Raw genomic sequence first — 6,892 nt, 5'->3', positions numbered from 1 at the left:
ATGGCCTAACAGGAGGCTTTAAAATTATCTTTCTAGTGTCCTTCGTTTGGGAGAAAAATGCAAAGGTACAAGACAGCTTTTCCTTGCCAATATCTCTCTTTTGCAAAGAGCTACGCATTGGAAAATTCAGGGCTATGTCGTGTAGATGATGGCCTAACAGGAGGCTTTAAAATTTTCTTTCTAGTGTCCTTCGTTTGGGAGAAAAATGCAAAGGTACAAGACAGCTTTTCCTTGCCAATATCTCTCTTTTGCAAAGAGCTGCGCATTGGAAAATTCAGGGCTATGTCGTGTAGATGATGGCCTAACAGGAGGCTTTAAAATTTTCTTTCTAGTGACCTTCGTTTGGGAGAAAAATGCAAAGGTACAATACAGCTTTTCCTTGCCAATATCTCTCTTTTTTGCAAAGAGCTGCGCATTGGAAAATTCAGGACTATGTCGTGTAGATGATGGCCTAACAGGAGGCTTTAAAATTTTCTTTCTAGTGTCCTTCGTTTGGGAGAAAAATGCAAAGGTACAAGACAGCTTTTCCTTGCCAATATCTCTCTTTTGCAAAGAGCTGCGCATTGGAAAATTCAGGACTATGTCGTGTAGATGATGGCCTAACAGGAGGCTCTAAAATTTTCTTTCTAGTGTCCTTCGTTTGGGAGAAAAATGCAAAGGTACAAGACAGCTTTTCCTTGCCAATATCTCTCTTTTGCAAAGAGCTACGCATTGGAAAATTCAGCTAGCTGTTTTTATAAAATCACTGAATCAAATCTAACTCTGATTACATCAGAGAAGGCCAGGTACCCTACACCATAACAGGGGGTTTGAAATTTTGACTTGTCTACTTAAAGATCACCAAAATCTGATAACAAGGTCAATTAGGTCCCTGGGTGGGATTGAACCACCAACCTTTTGGTTAATAGCCGCACATACTAACTGATTGCGCCACAGAGACACTTTGCAAAAGTCCATACTGACAAAGGCTAATAAGCATTCATCTAAAACGTTTCCTAGAAAAACTTTAAAAAGTCAATAATCTGGAGAGTTTTTGTAAGATGTTTCTTCCATCAACCAACGAAGAAACACATTGGTACTTTCCCATGATGAGTGAGTGCTTCAGGATCTCTTGAACTTACATGTGCAGCAGAGTACTGCAATGGAAGCATGCTGGGCCCATAACCCAGAGGTAGGCAGATTGAAACTATCCTCTGCTATATGCATTTTTTTTTGTTAATTAAAGTAATCCAAAACTGGGATTGATATTTTGGCTCTTTTATTTTTACTTAAAGTACAATAACTTTTACCATTTTAATTTGTTTTAATAGTATATTGACAGTATTGTTTTCTTTCAAAAATCCACTTCATTTTCTTTACCCTATTATTAAAATGGTAATTGACAAAAACAAACTACATTGTCACCAGAAGAGCAATACAAAATGTACAAGTGATATATTAAAATCATCTTTCCAGCTTGAATTTCAATGATGCATTGGGTCAACAATTTTGTGAGAAACATCTTCACCCTTAAATAAAGATTTTCTTAATTCCTTACCTGTGTGCTAATTAGATATCACCTTGTTTTCACATTAAACAGACTTCCACATGAGAAAGCAGCAAGGATGCAGTGGCGTTAATGTTTCCTGGTGTCAACCTGTATTATTTCAGTAGACATTGAAATGAGGATACATCTTGCTGCCTTTCCAATGAAGCAAGTTTAATTTAGTAATAGGTGAAAAACCATCCCTACAAAGGTGTTAATCAGAGACTTGGCTTTGTGGACACTTTTCAGAGAACAAATTTGTTAGCATAAAAATAAAGCCAGAAAATGAAGAGCTGTTTAATCACGCAATTTGATTTTTTTGCCAGCATATTTCTTTTTCTCTGCAACCCACTGCTAAATTGTGCTTCCTAGATGTTTTTATAAAATCACTGAATCAAATCTAACTCTGATTACATCAGAGAAGGCCAGGTACCCTACACCATAACAGGGGGTATGAAATTTGACTTGTCTACTTAAAGATCACCAAAATCTGATAACAAGGTCAATTACGTCCCTGGGTGGGATTGAACCACCAACCTTTTGGTTAATAGCCGTACACACTAACTGATTGCGCCACAGAGACACTTTGCAAAACTACATACTGACAAATGCTAATAAGCATTCATCTAAAACGTTTCCTAGAAAAACTTTAAAAAGTCAATAATCTGGAGAGTTTTTGTAAGATGTTTCTTCTATCAACCAACGAAGAAACACATTGGTACTTTCCCATGATGAGTGAGTGCTTCAGGATCTCTTGCACTTACATGTGCAGCAGAGTACAGCAATGGAAGCATGCTGGGCCCATAACCCAGAGGTAGGCAGATTGAAACTATCCTCTGCTATATGCATTTTTTTGTTTGTTAATTAAAGTAATCCAAAACTGGGATTGATATTTTGGCTCTTTTATTTTTACTTAAAGTACAATAACTTTTACCATTTTAATTTGTTTTAATAGTATATTGACAGTATTGTTTTCTTTCAAAAATCCACTTAATTTTCTTTACCCTATTATTAAAATGGTAATTGACAAAAACAAACTACATTGTCACCAGAAGAGCAATACAAAATGTACAAGTGATATATTAAAATCATCTTTCCAGCTTGAATTTCAATGATGCATTGGGGCAACGATTTTGTGAGAAACATCTTCACCCTTAAATAAAGATTTTCTTAATTCCTTACCTGTGTGCTAATTAGATATCACCTTGTTTTCACATTAAACAGACTTCCACATGAGAAAGCAGCAAGGATGCAGTGGCGCTAATGTTACCTGGTGTCAACCTGTATTATTTCAGTAGACATTGAAATGAGGATGCATCTTGCTGCCTTTCCAATGAAGCAAGTTTAATTTAGTAATAGGTGAAAAACCATCCTTACAAAGGTGTTAATCAGAGACTTGGCTTTGTGGACACTTTTCAGAGAACAAATTTGTTAGCATAAAGATAAAGCCAGAAAATAAAGAGCTGTTTAATCACTCAATTGGATTTTTCTGCCAGCATATTTTTTTTCTCTGCAACCCACTGCTAAATTGTGCTTCCTAGCTGTTTTTATAAAATCACTGAATCAAATCTAACTCTGATTACATCAGAGAAGGCCAGGTACCCTACACCATAACAGGGGGTTTGAAATTTTGACTTGTCTACTTAAAGATCACCAAAATCTGATAACAAGGTCAATTAGGTCCCTGGGTGGGATTGAACCACCAACCTTTTGGTTAATAGCCGTACACACTAACTGATTGCGCCACAGAGACACTTTGCAAAAAGTCCATACTGACAAAGGCTAATAAGCATTCATCTAAAACGTTTCCTAGAAAAACTTTAAAAAGTCAATAATCTGGAGAGTTTTTGTAAGATGTTTCTTCCATCAACCAACGAAGAAACACATTGGTACTTTCCCATGATGAGTGAGTGCTTCAGGATCTCTTGAACTTACATGTGCAGCAGAGTACTGCAATGGAAGCATGCTGGGCTCATAACCGAGAGGTAGGCAGATTGAAACTATCCTCTGCTATATGCATTTTTTTTTTGTTAATTAAAGTAATCCAAAACTGGGATTGATATTTTGTCTCTTTTATTTTTACTTAAAGTACAATAACTTTTACCATTTTAATTTGTTTTAATAGTATATTGACAGTATTGTTTTCTTTCAAAAATCCACTTCATTTTCTTTACCCTATTATTAAAATGGTAATTGACAAAAACAAACTACATTGTCACCAGAAGAGCAATACAAAATGTACAAGTGATATATTAAAATCATCTTTCCAGCTTGAATTTCAATGTTGCATTGGGTCAACAATTTTGTGAGAAACATCTTCACCCTTAAATAAAGATTTTCTTAATTCCTTACCTGTGTGCTAATTAGATATCACCTTGTTTTCACATTAAACAGACTTCCACATGAGAAAGCAGCAAGGATGCAGTGGCGTTAATGTTTCCTGGTGTCAACCTGTATTATTTCAGTAGACATTGAAATGAGGATACATCTTGCTGCCTTTCCAATGAAGCAAGTTTAATTTAGTAATAGGTGAAAAACCATCCCTACAAAGGTGTTAATCAGAGACTTGGCTTTGTGGACACTTTTCAGAGAACAAATTTGTTAGCATAAAAATAAAGCCAGAAAATGAAGAGCTGTTTAATCACGCAATTTGATTTTTTTGCCAGCATATTTCTTTTTCTCTGCAACCCACTGCTAAATTGTGCTTCCTAGATGTTTTTATAAAATCACTGAATCAAATCTAACTCTGATTACATCAGAGAAGGCCAGGTACCCTACACCATAACAGGGGGTATGAAATTTGACTTGTCTACTTAAAGATCACCAAAATCTGATAACAAGGTCAATCACGTCCCTGGGTGGGATTGAACCACCAACCTTTTGGTTAATAGCCGTACATACTAACTGATTGCGCCACAGAGACACTTTGCAAAAGTACATACTGACAAATGCTAATAAGCATTCATCTAAAACGTTTCCTAGAAAAACTTAAAAAAGTCAATAATCTGGAGAGTTTTTGTAAGATGTTTCTTCTATCAACCAACGAAGAAACACATTGGTACTTTCCCATGATGAGTGAGTGCTTCAGGATCTCTTGCACTTACATGTGCAGCAGAGTACAGCAATGGAAGCATGCTGGGCCCATAACCCAGAGGTAGGCAGGTTGAAACTATCCTCTGCTATATGCATTTTTTTGTTTGTTAATTAAAGTAATCCAAAACTGGGATTGATATTTTGGCTCTTTTATTTTTACTTAAAGTACAATAACTTTTACCATTTTAATTTGTTTTAATAGTATATTGACAGTATTGTTTTCTTTCAAAAATCCACTTAATTTTCTTTACCCTATTATTAAAATGGTAATTGACAAAAACAAACTACATTGTCACCAGAAGAGCAATACAAAATGTACAAGTGATATATTAAAATCATATTTCCAGCTTGAATTTCAATGATGCATTGTGGCAACGATTTTGTGAGAAACATCTTCACCCTTAAATAAAGATTTTCTTAATTCCTTACCTGTGTGCTAATTAGATATCACCTTGTTTTCATATAAAACAGACTTCCACATGAGAAAGCAGCAAGGATGCAGTTTCGTTAATGTTTCCTGGTGTCAACTTGTATTATTTTAGTAGACATTGAAATGAGGATGCATCTTGCTGCCTTTCCAATGAAGCAAGTTTAATTTAGTAATAGGTGAAAAACCATCCTTACAAAGGTGTTAATCAGAGACTTGGCTTTGTGGACACTTTTCAGAGAACAAATTTGTTAGCATAAAAATAAAGCCAGAAAATGAAGAGCTGTTTAATCACTCAATTGGATTTTTCTGCCAGCATATTTTTTTTCTCTGCAACCCACTGCTAAATTGTGCTTCCTAGCTGTTTTTATAAAATCACTGAATCAAATCTAACTCTGATTACATCAGAGAAGGCCAGGTACCCTACACCATAACAGGGGGTATGAAATTTGACTTGTCTACTTAAAGATCACAAAAATCTGATAACAAGGTCAATTACGTCCCTGGGTGGGATTGAACCACCAACCTTTTGGTTAATAGCCGTACACACTAACTGATTGCGCCACAGAGACACTTTGCAAAACTACATACTGACAAATGCTAATAAGCATTCATCTAAAACGTTTCCTAGAAAAACTTAAAAAAGTCAATAATCTGGAGAGTTTTTGTAAGATGTTTCTTCTATCAACCAACGAAGAAACACATTGGTACTTTCCCATGATGAGTGAGTGCTTCAGGATCTCTTGCACTTACATGTGCAGCAGAGTACAGCAATGGAAGCATGCTGGGCCCATTACCCAGAGGTAGGCAGATTGAAACTATCCTCTGCTATATGCATTTTTTTGTTTGTTAATTAAAGTAATCCAAAACTGGGATTGATATTTTGGCTCTTTTATTTTTACTTAAAGTACAATAACTTTTACCATTTTAATTTGTTTTAATAGTATATTGACAGTATTGTTTTCTTTCAAAAATCCACTTAATTTTCTTTACCCTATTATTAAAATGGTAATTGACAAAAACAAACTACATTGTCACCAGAAGAGCAATACAAAATGTACAAGTGATATATTAAAATCATCTTTCCAGCTTGAATTTCAATGATGCATTGGGGCAACGATTTTGTGAGAAACATCTTCACCCTTAAATAAAGATTTTCTTAATTCCTTACCTGTGTGCTAATTAGATATCACCTTGTTTTCACATTAAACAGACTTCCACATGAGAAAGCAGCAAGGATGCAGTGGCGTTAATGTTTCCTGGTGTCAACCTGTATTATTTCAGTAGACATTGAAATGAGGATGCATCTTGCTGCCTTTCCAATGAAGCAAGTTTAATTTAGTAATAGGTGAAAAACCATCCTTACAAAGGTGTTAATCAGAGACTTGGCTTTGTGGACACTTTTCAGAGAACAAATTTGTTAGCATAAAAATAAAGCCAGAAAATAAAGAGCTGTTTAATCACTCAATTGGATTTTTCTGCCAGCATATTTTTTTTCTCTGCAACCCACTGCTAAATTGTGCTTCCTAGCTGTTTTTATAAAATCACTGAATCAAATCTAACTCTGATTACATCAGAGAAGGCCAGGTACCCTACACCATAACAGGGGGTTTGAAATTTTGACTTGTCTACTTAAAGATCACCAAAATCTGATAACAAGGTCAATTAGGTCCCTGGGTGGGATTGAACCACCAACCTTTTGGTTAATAGCCGTACACACTAACTGATTGCGCCACAGAGACACTTTGCAAAAAGTCCATACTGACAAAGGCTAATAAGCATTCATCTAAAACGTTTCCTAGAAAAACTTTAAAAAGTCAATAATCTGGAGAGTTTTTGTAAGATGT

The sequence above is a fragment of the Pseudophryne corroboree genome, unplaced genomic scaffold, assembly GCF_028390025.1.
Source record: "Pseudophryne corroboree isolate aPseCor3 unplaced genomic scaffold, aPseCor3.hap2 scaffold_714, whole genome shotgun sequence".
In the NCBI taxonomy this organism is placed as follows: Eukaryota; Metazoa; Chordata; class Amphibia; order Anura; family Myobatrachidae; genus Pseudophryne; species Pseudophryne corroboree.
Note: the sequence above shows the minus strand (reverse complement) of the source record.